General features: G+C 37.6%; 2 protein-coding genes across 2 annotated transcripts in view; one reads left to right on the forward strand and one right to left on the reverse strand.

Annotated features, from left to right (window-relative positions):
- whrnb (whirlin b) overlaps window positions 1-21,483 on the forward strand; it is a 117,819-nt gene that overhangs the window by 13,304 nt on the left and 83,032 nt on the right. The window lies entirely within an intron of this gene.
- Window positions 5,771-21,483, reverse strand: part of LOC111191728 (alpha-1-antitrypsin 1-2) — a 313,064-nt gene continuing 297,351 nt past the window's right edge. Inside the window, exon 6 of the mRNA XM_049470329.1 lies at window positions 5,771-5,782. The gene's annotated coding sequence lies outside the window, so the exon portion shown is untranslated. The remainder of the gene's footprint in view (window positions 5,783-21,483) is intronic.

Below are 21,483 nucleotides of genomic sequence, written 5' to 3' on the forward strand. Positions count from 1 at the left end.
TTATCGATAAGACATTATTATCAAATATGGATATTTTTACTGAAACAGTTTTATTGATGCTCTAATCTCCCTAAGGCCCCTAATTTGACTTACTAAAGTTACTGCTTTATTAATCCAAAGGGTGGCACTATAATTCAAAAGAATAGGGTAAACCTGCAATTAAGAGTATTGGTTGTGAAATTCTGTGAAACTGACGCCAATGAATCCATAATTCCTGGTATTTGATTATTTGGGAGTATTTTATCCATTCAGTAACTTGACTTGTTTTTTTATGTGGTATTAATGTTATGGCTAATAGGTGTATCTTTTCTAGAAACATTGCTCTTTATGGAGCCAGAAATAAGTTTGATAACAATTTATATGAATGTCATCTCTATTAGACTGTATAACCACATTTATGACATATTATAATGCATTCATAAGGCATTATGAACATGGCTATAAATATTTATACAAATTCATAACCCATTATAGCCATGCTTATTAAGCATTATAACTTGTAATCATAATACATTATAAGCTGTTTGTATAATAAATATGTTAAAATAGTTTATATCTATCGTTAATAATCTAGTCCCACAATGTAAGTCTGGCACTTTACTTAGAGCGCACAAAGACCTGTTATAATGCATTATAATTGACTATAATTAATATTATATTTAAGACAAGAATAATTTATGAGTGGTTAAATATATATTTATAGGGATTATTTAGGGTGTGTTTAAAAGTTGGAAGCTTTTTTAGTCATGATACAAGTCTGTAAACTGGGACTGAGTTTCTTGGTATTGATGTATAACATGTTATAAACACAGCTATTAATGCATTATAATCACAGTTCATGATGCATAATAAACAAGGCTATGATGAATTATACATTTTTATAAATATGTATAGCCATGTTTATAATGCCTTATGAATGCATTATAATGTGTTATGAGTATGTTTATAGAGTCTTATAGAGATGACATTCATAGAAAGTGTTACCATAAGTTTTTCTAAAGAATTGTTTAGGGATGCTTTGTAGTCCTTTTTAAGAAATTCATTCAGTATACATCATGATAGACAACGATTTTCAATCAATTTAACAATATTTAATAATTATATGCAGTACATGTCAAGTTTTCTGCATTGTAGATTAATACTAAAGTCATCAAAACTATGAAGAATATGTTTTATATTTTAGATAGAGACAGTTTTGCACATCTTGTCAGCTTTTTCACAGTCAACTTTATGAGGTAGAGTCTCCTGGAATTCAGGCTTTCAGTTAACAGCTGTGCTGAACTCATCAAGAGTTAATTACTTGAATTTCTTGCCTCTTAATGTGTTTGAGAGCATCAGTTGTAAAGTAGTGAAGAGGTAGAGTTACAGGTATACAGTGAATAGTGAATGTTTATGTTCTAATCCAGATTATGAGAAGCAAGAACTAAATAAAGAAAAAAATACTTTAAGAAGTGAAGGTCAGTCGATCTGAAACATTTTACAAGCTTTTCAAGAAAGTATCCTTAAGTGCAGTCACTACAAAGATCATCAGAAATGTCATGGTGAAACTGGCACTTATCAAGACCATCCTAGGAGTGAATAGCTCTATTTGAGTAATGTTCTGATCCATATAATGGCTGGAACTACTCAAATAAGTAAAGTGAAAAATGACATGGTCATTCAAGGTCAGTCAATACAATAAATTTCAAGAGCTTTTCAAGAAAGTACCATCAAGAGCAGTGACTACAAAGATCATCAGAAATGTCATGGTGAAACTGGCACTTATCAGGACCATCCCAGAAGTGAATAGCTCTATTTGAGTAATGTTCTAATCCATATTATGGCAATAACTACTCAAGTAAAGTGAAAAATGACTTGGTCATTCAAGGTCAGTGAATCCGATAAATTTCAAGAGCTTTTCAAGAATGTGCCATCAAGTGCAGTCGCAAAGACCATCAAAAAGGTTATGCTGAAACTGGCAATCATCAGGACCATCCCAGGAGTGAATAGCTCAATTTGACTAATCTTCTAATTCTTATTATGTAAAGAACTACTCAACTAAGTAAAGACAGAAATATTTTAAGAAATGAATCTGAAAAATTTCAAGAGCTTTTCAAGAAAGTATCCTCAAGTGCAGTGACTACAAAGATCATCAGAAATGTCATGGTGAAACTGGCACTTATCAGGACCATCCCAGAAGTGAATAGCTCTATTTGAGTAATGTTCTAATCCATATTATGGCAAGAACTACTCAAGTAAAGTGAAAAATGATTCAAGGTCAGTCAATCTGATAAATTTCAAGAGCTTTTCAAGAAAGTATCCTCAAGCACAGTTGCAAAGACCATCAGAAACGTTATGATGAAACTGGCTCTCATCAGGAACGCCCCAGAAAAGTAAAGAGCAAGAGCTTCCTTTGGTGCACAGGATAAGTTTATTAGAGTTACCAGCTTCAGAAACCACAAGTTAACAGCACCCTAGATAAAAGCATCTAAATGCTTCACAGAGTATTTTGGTTTGTTTAACACTTTAAAGTATCTTCAAGACATGAAACCTACTGAGAATTTTTGGGATGTGCTGGAAGAAACCTTGTGCACTAGTTTAAATCTCCCATCATTAATACCACAAGATCCCCAAGATCTTGAATGCGACTCAATAAATGTTTTGACATTGTAGAAGTTTGTGGAAAGGAAGTCACAGTGGATGAGCCCTGTAATCAAAGCTAAAGGTGCTTCAACCAAACTTTGGCCATATTGTCCAGCTCTAGTCTTGTGTTATTCTACAATATAACACAAACCTATCAAAATCTTCATCAAAAATGTTCTGATGAAACTGGCACTCATCGGGACCACCCCAGTTAAGGAAAAGAAAGAGTTACCTCTCAGAACTACAAGCATCAGAAACCGCAAGTTAACAGCCTTCCAGATAAGATCCACCTAAATGCTTCATAGAGTATTTCATTTGTTTAAAACTTCTAAGTATCTTCAAGACCTGAAACCCATTGAGAATCTTTGGGATGTGCTGGAAGAGACTTTATATACTGGTTTAAATCTGCAATTAGATGAATGCAACTCAATAAATGTTTTGACATTGTAGAAGCTTGTGGAAATTATGCCACAGTTCATGAGCCCTGTAATCAAAGCTAAAGGTGCTCCAGCCAAACTTTGACCATATTGTCCAGCTCTAGTCTTGGGTTATTCTACGAGATATGGAAAATATAAAAGACCATCAAAATGTTCTGATGAAACTGGCACTCATCATGACCACCCCAGTAAAGAAAAAGAAAGCGTTACCTCTCAGAACTACAAGCATCAGAAACCGCAAGTTAACAGCGCCCCAGATAAGATCCACTTAATGCTTCACAGAGTATTTTGTTTTTTTTAACACTTTAAAGTATCTTTAAGACCTGAACCCCACTGAGAATCTTTGGGGTGTGCTGGAAGAGACTTTATGCACTGGTTTAAATCTGCCATTAGATAAATGCAGCTCGATAAATGTTGTGACATAGTAGAAGCTTGTGGAAAGGATGCCATAGTGGATGAGTTCTGTGTAATCAAAGCTAAAGGTGCTCCAACCAAACTTTGGCCGTATCTTCCAGCTCTACAAGATAAGGAAAATCTAAAAACACCATCAAAAATGTTCTGATGAAACTGGCACTCATCAGGACAAGAAAGTGTTACCTCTCAGAACTACAAGCATCGGAAACCGCAAGTTAACAGCACCCCAGCTAAGATCCACCTAAATGCTTCACAGAGTATTTAATTTGTTTAACACTTTTAAGTATCTTCAAGACCTGAAACCTATTGAGAATCTTTGTGGTGTGATGGAGGAGACTTTGAGGAAGCGTGTGGAAATGATGCCACAGTAGATGAGCCCTGTAATCAAAGCTAAAGGTGCTTGTTGTCCAGCAGTGTTGTTTTATTCTACAAGATAAGGAAAATCTATTATCTGTCATTGAGAAAAACAATACGCTCATCTCATTCATAAACTCTGTGAACTCTAATGTGAGGAGGCTGGCTTGTGGAACGCTGCTGGCTACTCTTGCTATTGCCTTCCCCTGGGTGTGTGTATGTGTGTATATATATATATGTGTGTGTGTGTGTGTGTGTGTGTGTGTGTGTTTGAGTCTCTTTAATCTCTGTCTCTCTTCAGAGTCGGAAAAAGCAATTTCCTGAGCGTGGAGAGCGGCTCGGTCCCAAGCGCTAGGTAAAGTTTTTTGCGTGGCTGCAGGCGCCTCGGGCCCCTGACCCAGTTCTGATTAGCCTCTCGTTACACTAAAGGAACCATCCACGCTATTCAGCCAGTCTCTAACAATGCAGAGCTCTGAATAGACGAATTATAGCACGTCTCGCTCGCTGCAGAGGAAATGCTTTTTAAAGTGGACCGGAGAGTTTGGCCTTATTGGACTTTCCACTTCATTCCCGTCTTAACTAAACCTTGAGGAGAAAGAACAAATGTTCATAACTTTTAATGGAAGTAAAGAAAGCATTGTTTCAAATTGGTTCGAATCCCGGTCATGCAGCTTGCCATCTGCTGCTGGAGCCCCGAGAGAGCACAATTGACCTTGCTCTCTCTGAGTAGGTAGATTAGGGCTTCAAAGAGTGATGTAGATCAGCACAAGGCTGCGTCTGTGAGCTGATGTATCAGAACTGAGGCGCTGCGCTTTCCTCAGAGTGCGCTGTGATGCTACTCGGCAATGCTGCATTATCAGCAGCAGTTCAAAAAGAATTGGAGTCTGACTTTGCATGTATCAGAGGAGGCATGTGCTAGTCTTCACCCTCCTGGTGTTAAGGCATCACTTGTGATGGTGGATATGTGGAGGGAGAAAATTCGGATTTAAAAAAATATTTATTTCATTTATTAGTAAAATTATGGACCTTTTGTACTGAACTAACATTTAAATGTTGTAAAGATACTTTTGTAGAAGTTGAAGTATCAACTTAAGCTTTTTACTCTTTAAGTAAAAGTGTAAAAGTACTGGTTTCAAAACTACGTTTTACCTAAGTATTAAAGTAAAAGTAATGTAAAGGGGAAAAAAGGACAAAGAGCCCCCCCCATTACATTTTTCTAAAAGACATAATGAATATAATGTTATATTATTAAAATATTAAAGTAGTTAAATTTAGGATGCACTAGGCTCCCTGTTTCAGATGCAAATATGGCCATTGGAAATGAATGCTTATATGAATGAATGGCTGCTAACTAACTAGCGCTCTCTCTGACTCCGGCTGCTGATGCAAGCAGAATGATCTAGCATTTGAAGCAATTGGAGGGTACACATTGCATGTTTTTGTCCTATATCATGCACTTCCACTCTACATAAACATTGGGACATACAGTTTATATTCAAAAATATATTTTGGCCAAAGATATATATTTACATTTAAAGCTATAAACTACGTTGGTACTGTAGTGATATTTAGAGAAACTGAGATATCTTTTGCAATATGTATTGTGGTAATAAAAAAATGACTAAAAAAACAACAGAAGTTTCACCAGATTTCACCAGAATTCAATAAACCAACAGTTTAACCGACATGATATTATTATTAATGCACTCTGTGTATTAAGGTTTAGCCTTAAATGGATAATATGCAATATACAGGGCTGATATAATCTATGTTTGGTAGAAATCTCTATTAGTATCCAAGTTGCATGAAGTTGTATGGTTTAATTTGCTTTGCATTACATTGCACATCCAGCGATGTGACTACTGCACATGCTGCTGAAACTATGTATTTTGCAGCCTTACTGTAAAATTAAAGTTATAAGTTTATAGAGTTAAAAGAGACTCTTTTTTTAATATCTGTGTGTAATAGACTGTCTGTGTTTATGCAACAGCGACAGTAATGTAGAAATATGGAGAGACAAAGAGAAAGAGATACATACAGTTCAGTACAAGGCCAAGGAGACTGGATAAAAAGAGAAGTGCAGAGAGAGAGAGAGAGAGAGAGAGAGAGGGAAAGAGAGAGAGAGTGATAGTTAGTCTGCAGTAAAGGAGAGAAGTATGCTGCTTCTTCATGCAAATTAAAAGTGACAGCCAATTTACCTGCTCGCTCCAGAGCACAGAACACACCTATCAGGCCTGTACTCTCTCTCTCTCTCTCTCTCTCTCGCTCAATCCTATTTAAAAGTGTGCAAATCATAAGCAGGTCTCCGGCTTGTGTAAAACAATGCCTCTTTCACCACTTTAGCGAAGACTTGTCTCTGCTGCAGTCTCATCCCTGCGCTGTATGGATAAACTGGCGTTTAGACAGCGGCAGTTTGAGATTTGAGCTTTTAAAAGGTGAAGCTGAAAGCTTTAAATCACTCATTTTATACAGTGTTAGTCTGACTTATCAAAGCTACACCTGAGAGAAGGAACTAAACACAGTGTTCCTATGCTTTGAAGTTGTTGATGAAAAGTTAACCATTTTTGTCAGCAGTGGTGCACCTGCTGCTCCACATGGGGCGTGTACATTGTAGAGAGGGTGTGGCTAAAAATGAAAAAAGATAAATGGATGGATTAGATGAAAGATTAAGAAAGAGAATGAGTTTTTTTTTTTAACTTGGTGCCATCACTGATCTCTCTATCTATCACATAACATCATGCATTGTAACATAGCACTGTAATAACACAGTAAAAACATTATAGTAACAACATGGTAAAAACACTATAGGAATGTTGTAATAACAGAATAGCAACATTGTAATAACATGGTGATTATGCAATAGCAACAATATAACACCATGGTAATAAGACAATAGTAACAACACAATAGTAAAAACCTTAAACAACACAGTATGTTATACAGAAGTAATAACATTGTAATATGTTATTGTAAAAATAAGCGCAATTACACAATTGTAGCAATAGCAACAATTATCCCCACAGTAATACATTGTAAAAACATTGAAGTAACATAATAGTAACGTAGTAACTACAACATAGGAATTTAATTTCGTCGCTGTCCAATAAAAAAACACTTATCTCCAAAACAGCAACTTGAAGGAGAAAGAGAAAAAACTTTGTAAACTTTATTATATAGTTTATTTTAACTAAATTTGAAGATTTTCTATTGGTCCGTTCATTAAGTTTTTCTATTCCAATTATGTAGTAAACTAAATATCGACAAAAATCGATATAAGTGTTTTTTATTGGACAGCGACGATTTAAACTAATCTGTTTATGTATTTTATCGACAACTTTCTACCAGCCACAATTCAACAACTTTAAAATCCACTTATGCATGGGTTAGTCAGATTATCTAATTATCTGTCTGTCTGTCTGTCTGTCTTTGATTTAATTTGTATTAATATAGGTTGTTTTCATTGTGTATCATAACTCAGACAAACGCAGACTTGTAAAACAATATTTAGTGGATAATGAGTAGAGTACACAGTCCAGGGTGGAGCACAGGCAGGGCAGTAACACAGAGCAGCCAAAAATCTGAGTCGAATAAACAGTCCAAACATTAAAACACAGGCAAAACAACAAAAAAGAAATCAAGGAAACGTGTTGTAAAGTAGGACGAACCAAACAATACTCAGTAACGAGGCAAAGTTCAGAGCTGGCTTTTAGCCACAGCACAACCGGTGTTAGTACTCAGGAGAATGACTTTCTGAAGGCGTCACATGGCCGCCAGAGTCTCTAAGTGGTGTGTTCTGGGTAGTGTAGTCATTTGGTAGTGAATGGTAGATAGAGCTGACTGTGGGGGAGACGAGCACGCTTAATATTTGTATAATAACAACTTAATTTCACAAAACTGTGTGTGTGTGTGTGTGTGTGTTTGATAGCCTGGAGGTAAAGTCCTGCACTGACATCTGCTCCAGCATTTTCTCCTCATCCTCTACACTCCAGCATACAAACCATTCCTGTCATTTACCCTCCACACACACACACACACACACACACACACACAGTGAAAAGCCCACACACACTCTTACCCCTCCACACTCACTCTCACACACACACACACACCCCACGAGAGCTCTCTTTAGGAACACTTCAGTTCAGCTGGTGTGTGGGTCTGAACTGCTGCAGTGCATTTATAGAATAACAGCACTCATCTCTACTGATCTCGTCTCTCTCTCTCTCTCTTTCTCTTTTCTTTTTTCCCCACATCTCTTTTTCTTTCTCTCTTACTATTATTTTCTTCTTTGCTTCTACTCTTTATTTTCCTTTCTCTCTATATTGGAGAGTTTTTTTTAACTATTTGTTTCTCTATATAAACTATTGTTTTCTCTGTTATTGTTTCTCTCTTGCTCTTTTTCCTTTTCTTTTTCTCTCCTTCTCCTTCTCTGTCTCTCTTTCTTTGTGTATTTTGCTGTTTCTCACTACCCTCTTTCTTTCTTTCTTTCTTTCTTTCTCTGTTTTCCTACTCTTTTCTCCTCCAGCACTAATCTCTAATGATGTCTTTCTCTCTCTATTTCTCTTTATTTTCTTTTTTACATACCTTTCTTTCTTTCTCTCTCTTACTATTATTTTCTCCTTTTCTTTCTTCCACTCTTTATTTTCCTTTTCTCTATATATTACAGTTTTTTTAACTCTCTGTTTCTCTTCCTCTGTCTTTCTTTCTTTCTCTCTCCTTCTTAATCTGTCTCTCTTTATTTGTGTCTTTTGCCGTTTCTTTCTTTCCTTTTCTTGCTATTATACCTTTCTTTTCCCTTTTCTCTCTCTCTGTTTTCCTCTCTTTGTATCACTTCCTTTCTTTCTCTTTCTCTCTAACTCTCTCTCTTTTGCTCTTTCTTTCTTTCTTTCTTTCTCTTTACCTCTCTGTCACACTTTCTCTCTTTGCCTCTCTTACATTTTTTTCTTGCTTTTTCACTTTCTATCTTTTCCTTTCCTCTCTCCCTTTGTCTTTGTCTCTCTCTTTCTCTCTTTTAGTAGACCATACACATCTTTTCTTTAGACAATAAAGACAGAAAAGCGTGCTCTCTCTGAACCTTTGCTGCTTTGCTTTGCACTAATGAATTAAGCTACCAAAAATAATGAAGCTCTGATGTTTTGAAATCTGGGTCATACTCTTTTTTTTAATTTAGGTCATTCTGGGTTTTTTCCCTCAGAAATGTTGCACTTTTCAGGGTCCAGATGTAACTCCACAGCAAGCTCACAGCATCTGTAAACATCATTTATAGTGACATTAATGGACGCTGTCAGTATTTTAATATAGAGGGCATCCTTTATGTGCTTCTCTTCACGGTGTGCTATTGTTTAATGGGACGATAAACAATGTAATTAAAATTTGGGCAACACAAATGCAATAAACACACACATAAGCCATCTCAGCCATCACTTTAATGGCTCACTGTCAGTAAATACAGTCTGAACTGTAAAGTACCCTTAAAACTGGGCTTGTGTTCTTTCTAAATGTTAATCTTTGAGGTCATTAAAGTATGGTCAGCTATGGTCAGCCAATTTAACTGAGCACTAATATATGACCCCTAGGTAGAACCTTTGAACAACTTGACCACTGTGACTTTTTAAATCTAAAACCAACTGTACACTGATAAAATTATTTCTGAATGCTAATTTGGGCTAATTTAGTTCTGTCCAACCTGAGTGTAGACCAATCAAATTGTGTCTAAATTGAGTGTAGACCAATCAAATTGTGTCTAAATTGAGTGTAGACCAATCAAATTGTGTCTAACCTGAGTGTAGACCAATCAATTTGTGTCTCACCTGAGTGTAGACCAACCAAATTGTGTCTAACCTGAGTGTAGACCAGTCAAATTGTGTCTAACCTGAGTATAGACATATCAAGCTCTGTCTAAACTGAGTGTAGACCAACCTAATTTTCTCCAATCTAGGTTAGTCTGGGTTGGTCTGTTTCTCAAACCAACCATTACCCAACAAAATGTGTTCCCATCTTAATCATAACTGTAGAACAACCAATGTCTGTTCAACTTTCCTGTAGACCAAAGAAAACCTAAGCTGACTGTAGACCAATGACCTTTTTGTCTAACCTTGACCTTGCCTGATCTAAACAAAATACATTCTAACTTAACTGTAGACCAACCAAATTTTGCCCAATGTAACAGTAGACCAGCTAGATATTGTCAAACCTGACTGTAGACCAACTAAATTCTATTCAATCCAACTATAGTTCAGATTGTCTGTCTCAGTCTAACCATTACACAAATTTGTTTCCATTTTGACCATGGAAAATCAAAATTGCCCCACATAACCAATGCCTGTTCAACCTGACTCTAGACAAACAAAAAATATAACCTGACCGACCATTTTGTCTAAACTTGCCATTAAGCCCAACAAAACTCTTTCCCATCTTGACCATAACTGTAGACCAACCAATGTCTGTTTAACTTTACTGTAGACCAAAAAAAAATCTAACTTGACTGTAGATCAATGACCATTTTATCTAACCTTAACCTTGCCTGATCTAAACAAGATTCAATCTAACTTAAGTGTAGACCAACCAAATTCTGTCCAATGTAACTGTAGACCAACTAGATGTTGTCCACCCTGAGTGTAGACCAACTGATTTCGGTCCAACCTTGAGTGTAGACCAAATTCTGTACAATCCAACTACAGGACAGATTGTCTGTCCCAATCTAACCCCTACCCAAATTTGTTCCCATCTTGACCATGAAAAAATAAAATTGCCCCAAACTGACTGTAGACCAACAAAAATCTAACCTGACTGACCATTTTGTCTAACCTTGACCTTGACAAAATTGTGCCTGATCTAAACAAAATTAATTCTAACTCAACTATAGACCAACAACATTATGTCCAACATAACTGTAAACCAACTAAATGTTGTCCACTCTGAGTGTAGACCAACTAAATTCGATCAACTCTGTGTGTAGACCAAACAAATTCTATCTAACCTGAGTGTAGACCAATCAAATTCTGTACAACAGGCCAGATTATCTGTCCCAACCCAACCATTACCCCATCTTGACCATAGACAACCAAAATTGCCTCAACCTTACCATAACTGTTGACCAACCAACATCTGTTCATCCTGGCTGTAGACCAATGGCAGTCTAACCTGACTGACCATTTTGTCAAACTTTGACCTTGAGCCCAGTAAAATTCTGCCCGATTTAAGCAAAATTCAGTCTAACTTGACTGTAGACCAGATGTCGTCAAACCTGAATGTACACTAACAATTTGACTGTAGACGTCACTATACACCAACACATTTCTACTCAACCTTACTAAAAGCCAACAATCTTCTCTCAAACCTTATTGTAAACAAAGAAACAGTCTCTCTTTTTGTTAAAGATCAGTAAAAATAAATAAAAAAATTAGAATATCCAAACCCTTTTTTTCTGACCTTTTTTTTCTCAGAAAGAACAATGTGTGTTCATGTCCTACAATTTACAACACAGATAAATGGCTTATAAAAGGCTCAGAAACTATAAACAGCCATTAACTGCTGGGTATTGTTAGAGTTTGAGGTGTTTCACAGGATCAAAAATTTGTGTTTTTTAATGTTGTGAACATTTTTACCATTTTACCCAAAACTAAATGCTTTCGACATGATAGTGAGAGTCCTGAAAGCTTTGGACAATTTTTTTTCGCCTTTTCACCCAAACCCAGTTATCATGATAAAAGATGTTATTTTTAAAGAACAATTCGCATAAAGGTTATTCAAGGAACCAAAAGTGGTTCCGCTTGTTTCATCAGTCTAAAGACCCCCTTCAGCCAACCTTATTCTTTTAAAAGTCTGGCCACTTTTGCATAGAGATTTTAGTTTTTGGGTTTGCTGTGATAGCTCTGAATCATTTATACTGGAGTTTGTTGTGTCTTGTTTGCTTGTATCCCTGGAGGCGCGCATCCTGCTCCTGAGTGCTTCGTTTCAGAACGACCACAGCATGACTAAATGTCCCCCTCCCCGTGGAGGGTCCGCACACTCTGTCTCCTGGGAGAACGAGAGAAACCAAAAATAGGGACACTTCAAAAACAGAATGGAGAGAAGACGCAAAAAGAGAAAGTAGGGATTGAAATAGTTGCACCCGGAAGGAACTGAATAAAATAAAATAAAATAAAAAACTTGGTAGATAGTCATATTAGGCTGTCATCGAGTGACTCCCAAGGGTCATCGTCAGTGACATGTCCAACTTTTGTCTTGGTGGAGACGACCAATGGATCCATATGTAGAGGGACCACTGTGGACAGAACCAAGATCAATGGTTTGCCAATGGTGTCAAGGTGTGGGGTGCAATTTTGTACAATGCCAGATCACCTGTATTGGTCTTCAATACAGAAACTTTGACAGCCCAAACTTACGATAATAAGTTCCCGAAACCAGTGGTCCTACCTTTTCAGGACGCACATTTGGTCCACTATTCCAACAGGACAATACTCGTCCACATACTGCTGCTCTCTCAAGAGCTTGTCTTGGAGACACCAATGGTCATCTGCATTGCTAAACCTATCATTGATTGAATTGAAAAATGTGTGGAATGTTATTGGAGGTCCAATCAACACTCAACAACCACCCCTACCGCAAAATCTACTGCAGAAACCGCATGAGAATATTTGAGCTGTATGGGATGGATTATCGCAGGACATCATTAGGAACCTCTACAACTTTAGGTTAAAGTGTCTGGCATGTTGTATTGTATTACATATACGTTACACATATGTTTCATACAGGGGTTGGACAATGAAACTGAAACACCTGGTTTTAGACCACAATAATTTATTGTGGTGACGGACAGTTCTGGTGGAAACAGGAGAGTTGAGGTGCACATTGAATTCTGCCGTGATTTGATCAGCCGTGGTTTTATGTTTTTTTTTTATACAATCCGGGTTAGCACCCGAACATCCCTTTCAGACAGTTTCCTCTTACAGCGTCCACAGTTAATCCTGTTGGATGTGGTTGGTCCTTCTTGGTGGTATGCTGACATTACCCTGGATACCGGACTCTTGATACATCACAAAGACTTGCTGTCTTGGTCACAGATGCGCCAGCAAGACGTGCACCAACAATTTGTCCTCTTATTTCACCCGTAATGTTGTGTGCATTGCAATATTTTGAGCAGAACTGTGCTCTTACCCTGATAATTAAACCTTCACACTCTGCTCTTACTGGTGCAATAATGTGCAATTAATGAAGATTGGCCACCAGGCTGCTCCAATTTAGCCATGAAACCTCCCACAGTAAAATGACAGGCGTTTCAGTTTTATTTTCCAACCCCTGTATGTACTGTACTATATTTTGGAGGGGCTTCTCTTTCACTTTCCTCTGTTGACAGACGTGAGGAACGCCGTGTCCGAACGCCGCAGGCCGGAGCTATTCTGCTGAAATGTGGACGTTTTCTTGTGTGTTTTTTTTTTCAGAAAGTTCTGAGCATGACAGGTGCACAGCTCTTTTTTTCCCTCAGCTGAGCCATAGTGGACCAACCTACTTTCCTCTTCCTTGCGGCTGTTAAACGGTGTATCTGGGTCTGCAGTCTATAGGGGGTAGTGAACATACTGCCAAAGCCTGTGCAGAACGCTCTGGATCTGTCCACTCACTCGCCTCTAGGCTGGAGACAGCAGCAGCATTAGCATGCAGGATTGAAACGGCTCTCAGATCGGACAGTTGTATGAATTCGTATTGCTGCCAGCCAGTCCAGCCCTGACTGTGGTCTAACTCTATTCCTTACAAACCTCACAACAAAACTTCTAAACAGTCCAAATAGTCTGAACAGATTCTTACAAAATCTCTCTGTGGATTTGATTCTCTAACTGTAATTTAACAAAATTCTGTCCAAATTCTGACTGTAGTCTAACAAACTTATGTCTAAATTCTGACTGCAGTCTGACCAAATTCTGTCCAAATTCTGACTGTATTCTTAGAAAATTCTGTCCAAATTCTAAATATAGTCTTAGAACTTTCTGATTGTAGTCTGATCAAATTCTGTCTAATTTTGACTTTAGTCTGACAAAATTATGTCCAAATTCAGACTGTAGTCTTATTAATTCTGTCCAAATTCTGTCTGTGGTCTGACCAAATTCTATCCAAGTTCTGACTATAGTCTGACCAAATTCTGACTATAGTCTGACCAAATTCTGTCCAAATTCTGACCAAATTCTGACTATAGTCTGACCAAATTCTGACTGTAGTCTGACAAAATTCTGTCCAAATTTTGACTATAGTCCAATCAAATTCTGTTTAAATTCTGACTGCAGTCTTACCAAATTATGTCCAAATTTTGACTGTAGTCTGACCAAATTCTGTCAAAATTTTGGCTGTAGTCTTAGCAAATTTTAATTGTAGTCTGACCAAAATTTGACTGTAGGCACACACATTTTTGTCTAAATTCTGATTGTAGTCTAAACAAACTTCTGTCCAAATTCTGACTGCAGTCTGACCAATTTCTGCTTAGCTCTTACTGTAATTTTTCAAAACCCTGTCTCAAAACACAACCATGATTAATTAAGAGAATTATTCATGCCAACTTTTGAGCTGCAAAAGGCATATTTTCCCCCTTGTTATGATAACAAAGACACACATGGTGCACGATTAAAATTCAAACTTTAATCTAACCCATTCATGTTCAATTTATAGGACCCTGTCTTACACTCTGCAAAGGGCCATCTTAGACCCTACCAACAGTCCATTTTCATGGCATGCATGATTTACTTTTCCCATCATTACAATAGCAATGACACACTGACACGCCCTAAATCAAGCTGCATGATTAATGGTTTGCCTATAGATAGCTAAAAATACTTGTAGTTCATTCATACTTTAATAAAAAAAAATTGTTCAATCTGTCAATTGTTCTAAACAAATTGTGAAGTCAACCCCTTACTGTAGCCCAAGACAATTCTTAATCATCCTGAATTTCGCGTGCATAAACTTAGTAGAATTTTTTATTATTTTTCATTATTTTTTATCAAACTATGAATTCAAATTATGAATTCATGAGTCTCTATCCTTCTATGTTTGACCTTTAAACATTTCTGTACATCCTCAGACATGAAATCCAGGTTTACTCTAGATCGCTTCTTTAGAAACCACAAAAACTCAATGACCAGTTGGCTTAACTGTTTCATCACAGTGTTTTTTAAAGGCCAAATATTTCTTATGTAGAAGATGCAGTGGAATAATTCTTCCAGCCAGTTCTGAATTTACTGGAGAGGGTTGCCATAAAGGCATTTTCTGGCACGGCAGCAATCACGACAGTGCATCCAAATATATCAAGCTGCCACTCTGCTGGTCACTCACGCTCACTCTCGCCTTCTGTTTTGGCTCCAAATGGCTGTGATGCAGCAGAAATGATATAGTCTAAATTCTGTGATAATGAGCATCATAAAAATCCAAAAGGGATCATAAAAGTCCAATTTGGCTTTGGCGTGATCTGAGCTTGGCTTCCAGTTATATTTTGTGTATAAAGCTTGCGTAAGCTGTGTTTATTGAGCAAACTGAAATGCAGTAATCTAATTTGCCTTTTCATGTTATTTGGTTTTTGGTGCTGGTTTCTGGCTGTTGTAGACCTCAAGAAAGTGCAAATAGTCGGACTGAAAAGTCTGACTCGTCGAATTGTCACATAGTTTACTCTGTGCAGGCTTATTGGGCAGTCTGACCACAACCCTAAAGCAAAGTTTATATTGGTTTAGAAAAATTACATCACATTTGGACCCACCTTTGAAAAAGTTCTAAATATATGAACGATAATAATAAAAAATAAAAAAATAAAATGCTTCTCTGGCGAGCTTTTGTTTACCTACCTCCCTGGTCTCTCTATTCACTAGCCAGGGCAGCGGTATTGTATTTGTAGTATAGTGTAGTATTATTTTTTTATTTAGTTTTTGCTTTTTTCTTGGGTTTACCTGCTTTGAGATCAACTGTTCTGCAATTGGGTTCAACAACCCTCTGGGCTTGGAGAGCTACTAGTCTGTAGCACTCCATCCCATTGCACTTCATTTTACAAAACATGTAAAGGCTTGAAAAACTTGAAAACTTAATTGCCAACCCTCAAATCATTCAATTAACCAAAATGCTTAGCTGGGATAGTAACATTGGATGAGGTTTTGAGCAGTGATTTTAGCTGAGGTTTTGAGCTGTATAGGGCTAGGATTGTAATGTTAGCTGAGATAGCATTAGCATTTTTTGGTTACCAAAATATTGGCCAAAAAAAAAGGATTTCTCAACTCACATGAGATTTACAGTACTAGTCAAAATATTTGAAACTGTTCTGCATTTTTATAGTAACAAAATGCAAGTTATAGTAACATTTCTAAAACAATTTAAATAGTCAATTTACAACATGCCTTTTATGTCAACGCTTTTAAAACACACATTTTCATTTCTGTTGGTATCTGTTGTAATATAGCAAAAATATCTCTTGCATGTGTCAGAACTAATTGGGAAAAACTAAATTCATGAAAGTGTTGTTTAATATATTTTAAACAAAGACATATATTACGTATACTATAATGCATAATCAAACAAAACTCTAGTAGGTTCTATATACACTGTTGCTAAATTAAGGGGTTGGGCAATGAAACTGAAACACCTGTCATTTTATTGTGGGTGGTTTCATGGCTAAATTGTTCAATCTTCATTAATTGCACATTGCACCAGTAAGAGCAGAGTGTGAAGGTTCAATTAGCAGGGTAAGAGCACAGTTTTGCTCAAAATATTGCAACGCTCACAACATTATGGGTGACATACCAGAGTTCAAAAGAGTACAAATTGTTGGTGCACGTCTTGCTGGCGCATCTGTGACCAAGACAGCAAGTCTTTGTGATGCATCAAGAGCCACGGTATCCAGGGTAATGTCAGCATACCACCAAGAAGGACCAACCACATCCAACAGGATTAACTGTGGACGCTGTAAGAGGAAGCTGTCTGAAAGGGATGTTCGGGTGCTAACCCGGATTGTATCCAAAAAACATAAAACCACGACTGCTCAAATCCCAGCAGAATTCAATGTGCACCTCAACTCTCCTGTTTCCACCAGAACTGTCCGTCACCACAATAAATTATTGTGGTCTAAAACCAGGTGTTTCAGTTTCATTGTCGAACCCCTGTAATAACACAGTTATATCATATACTACATAAATCTAATTAAAACACATAAATTAAGTATTTCTGCCTTGTTGCATTAGAAATCTGGAGGCCACCAATTAGCAGCAGTTCGGACTGCGTTATTTGAGCAGTCAGAGAGCAGACAGAGTCCTGTGGAGCTCGACAGGCTGCGGCACCAGCTGTGTCACTGTCCATCACGGCCGAGTGTGTGTATGGAGCTCTGAGAAGCTCCTCTGCTGATGTTCAGAGACAGAAAGAGAGAGAGAGAGAGAGAGAGAGAGAGAGAGAGAGAGAGAGAGAAAGAGGTGAGTGCTCCGTCAGACTGAGAGCCGGGAGCAAATGTCTCTCTGTAGGAAATAATGCACGACATGCTCACATTAGAGCTACAGCTAATGGCTTCTTGATCCTACATACAATGTTGTATGTAAATATATATGTATATATATATATATATATATATATATATATATATATATATATAAGTTAAAAGTTAGTTTACAAGCTGTACTATCTTTTCTCCACTCCCTGTCCTTATTATGTCTTTCTCTCCCTCTTTTTGCCAAACTTTTTACAGTTTTTCCACATTGTATACACACAAACAATGGAACTATGCACACAAATCCAAAAACATGAAGCTCATGTGTCGACATTGTGACTCCAAACGGCTGAACTCTAAGCTCAATTCCACATGTTCTCACTTAAATATCATTCTAAATCACAGCTTTGCAACCTCTAAACACAAATTGAATCCTTTAGTACACCATGGTCACCTGAGAATCACTGAACCTCAGATACATAAATAATAAATACATTTTTGTTACCTCTTTGTATAAGAACTGATTTTCCTCATCATGTTTCTCATTGTTGTTCCATAAGTGGAAATTACAGTTTTGCAACATATTACATACAGTATATTGTCTTACATTTGTGTCGCATATACACTGTAGTATTGTAATGCTATAGAAATAACAGAAATTCAACATATTTCCATGGACTTGCATGGTATGCATTTGAATTTGTACAGTGGCCTCATGAAGTCAAAAACACAACCAAATACTTATGATAAAAGTGCTCTGAATTTATCTTGTCAGTGTTTATTTGATGTTCTGTAGGAGATTAGTATTTAAATAACTGTGTGTGTTGTTCTTGGTGAAAGGACTCAGTTTTGCTAGAGATTTGTGGAGTTTCAACAAAGCAGTTCATAATTTTCTGTTTGAGTTTAGAGTTTTGAGAAACTGAGTCAAATTTCTTTACATTTTTCTAAATTTGAACATTTGGGGAAAACTGTATATCACTAATTTTTAAAAAGCCCTCTGGAGAGTTTTATAATTGCGATTTCACAACTTTTCATACAGTTCTGAAGCATCAGCAGTGTAATAATCAATGGAAAGTATTATCACCAAGAATGGACAGCTCAGGGGGTAATGGTAATGATTGTGTTTTAGCATTAGCTGCTAATTTATAATCCGGTGCACCTTATGTATGAATTGCATGAAACCCACTTTGCTGAAGTGCAGCGTAATAGTTTAGTCTTATAGTTTAGATCTCCAGCACCGAGACTCGAAACTGGAGCAGTATTAGCATTAGCTGCTAATCACACTAAGAACTAGCTCTTTCACCGTTCAGAGGTGAGTATTTTTTAGCCTGTATTTTGCTCCCGGGCTAGCACTTTTGGAGCAGCATTAGCATTACATGCTAACCACACTAAGTGCTAGTTAGCTCTTTTGCCATTCAGAGGTGAGTATATTGGACTGTAGCTTTCCGGTTTACTGCGTTAAAACAAGTTATGTGAAACAATCTGCTTCCTAATATTGATCTGGGTTACCAGAACAATCAGGATTCCTTAGTGTAGTGCTGTCAGGCTAGCCTTAGTGGAAATCTGGAAATCTAAGTGAAGCCAATTGATCCCAGTGGCGGTCAGCGTACAGCAGTTTAGAAGCGCCTTTAGCTTTGAGAGGACTAGTTTCTGTTACACTACTTTTGCAATGCGAATGTATTGCTTTTAATAAAAACCTGTGAATTGCTGTTTGGGTTGATGAATCCAAGCACAGAAACAACAGGTTTTTTGTCATTTTTTGAGACAGCTTGGGAATCGTTCTGTGAAGAAGTGTCAAAATTTCTTTTTCTCTTTTCCCCTTCTTGTCTTTCTATCATTTCCTGCTTCTGTCACTGCATCTACAGCTGGTACTTTAGCACTGGGAGGTGAACGGATAAAGCTGAAATTGTTGGATGGTGGTGGTTGTGTAAATTTTGACTGGTTGTTCTGACTGTTTCATCCACAGGGGGCTTACGAAATCTGTCCTAAGTCTTTTACTGTTTCTTACTATGTCTCTCTCTCTCTCTCTCTCTCCCTCTCTCTCTCTCTCTCTCTCTCTCCCTCTCTCTCTGGGTGCAAGTAAGTGAATCATCAGCAGGTTCTCCACAGTTCTCTTCCGTGTATTCGCTCTCTCAGTGGGCAGTCTACGCTTCAGTACATTACGCAATCTCTCCTTTATATAGATGTTCATTCTCATGCACCGACACTGCGGGGGGTGACAAGGTGCCGGTGGGTTGCATGACCGCTGTTGTTGGAGTGGTCCGTTCTGAAGCAGCGGATGCAGGGCTGCGTTGCGTTCTGCAAGAGTGCGGTTTATTTTTAGAGCTGCTTTTTCCTGCTTTGTTCAGGAGTGGTCCACGAGTGCAGTTAAATCAAGGCATGAATAATGCTGTTCCACATTCCTGCAAACAAGAATAGACGTTATCCAGCAGAGTTCCGTCTCTGTCGTGTCACTGTATGCAAATCCCAGCCCACCAGGTATTCTAGTGATGCTGTCACTTGATATTTACCCAAAGAAATGAGGTATTTACTTGTGGAGTTTGGTATTTATTCATGGAAATGACCCAGTTTCTGGTACAGTAGAGTCTTAGATGCTCAGTATATTGCTGTGTATATGAGAGCTTGCAGTGTTTTAGAGTGTTTTAATCACCATTGGAACCTGTGTGTGCTTTATCTATGCACTTTATCTATGCATCTTATCAGCTATGTTCTTCACTTATGAAATTCAATAATAGAATAAGAATAGTGGACTATTTTACCCAAAAATGACACCATGGTAGTTTTTGTGGTGCTGGTATGAGTTTATTAGGTACAACAGCCCCAGTTTCCACCAATCAATATAAAAAACTTCAAGTGCCGATCTACCAAAAACCCTGTCGCAACAAAAACTACCTCATCAGGCTCCTCAGTGCCTTTTGTCTAGCCTGTTCCTGTGGCTTATAGTATAGGGTAGTATAGGGTAGTTTTAGGTAGTATACAGGAACCATAGGATATTATAGGGCAGTATAGGGTAGTATTGAGTAGTATAAAGGAGCCATAGTGTAGTATAGGGTAGTATTGGGTAGTATACGTGAGTCATATGGTAGTCTTGGGTAGCATACAGGAGCCGTAGGGTAGTTAAGGTTAGTATACAGGAGCCATAAGGTAGTTTAGGTTAGTATACATGAGCCATAGGGTAATATATGATAGTATTGGGTAGTATACAGGAGCCATAATGTAGTATATGATAGTATTGGGTAGTATACAGGAGCCATTGTGTAGTATAGGGTAGTATACAGAAGTCATATGGTAGTATTGGGTAGTATACAGCAACAATAGAATAGTATAGGTTAGTATTGGGTAGTATACAGCAGCAATAGGGTGGTATAGGGTAGTGTACAGCAGCAATAGGGTAGTATTGGGTAGTATACAGCAGCAATAGGGTAGTATTGGGTAGTATACAGCAGTATTGGGTAGTATACAGGAGCCCTATGGTAGTATAGGGTAATATTGGGTAGTATACAGCAGCAATAGGCTAGTATTGGGTAGTATACAGCAGCAATAGGCTAGTATTGGGTAGTATACAGGAGCAATAAGGTAGTATATGGTATTATTGGGTAGTATACAGCAGCAATAGGGTAGTATTGGGTAGTATACAGCAGTATTGGGTAGTATACAGGAGCCCTATGGTAGTGTAAGGTAATGTTGGGTAGTATACAGCAGCAATAGGCTAGTATTGGGTAGTATACAGGAGCCCTATGGTAGTATAGGGTAATATTGGGTAGTATACAGCAGCAATAGGCTAGTATTGGGTAGTATACAGGAGCAATAGGGTAGTATAGGGTATTATTGGGTAGTATACAGCAGTAATAGGATACTATAGGCTAGTATTGGGTAGTATACAGGAGCAATAGGGTATTATTGGGTAGTATACAGCAGTAATAGGATAGTATAGGGTAGTATTGGGTAGTATACAGCAGCAATAGGGTGGTATAGGGTAGTATACAGCATCAATAGGGTAGTATTGGGTAGTATACAGCAGTATTGGGTAGTATACAGCAGTATTGGGTAGTATACAGGAGCCCTATGGTAGTATAGGGTAATATTGGGTAGTATACAGCAGCAATAAGCTAGTATTTGGTAGTATACAGGAGCAATAGGGTAGTATAGGGTATTATTGGGTAGTATACAGCAGCAATAGGCTAGTATTGGGTAGTATACAGGAGCAATAGGGTA

Source organism: Astyanax mexicanus, chromosome 22 (genome assembly GCF_023375975.1).
Source record: "Astyanax mexicanus isolate ESR-SI-001 chromosome 22, AstMex3_surface, whole genome shotgun sequence".
Classification (NCBI taxonomy): domain Eukaryota; kingdom Metazoa; phylum Chordata; class Actinopteri; order Characiformes; family Acestrorhamphidae; genus Astyanax; species Astyanax mexicanus.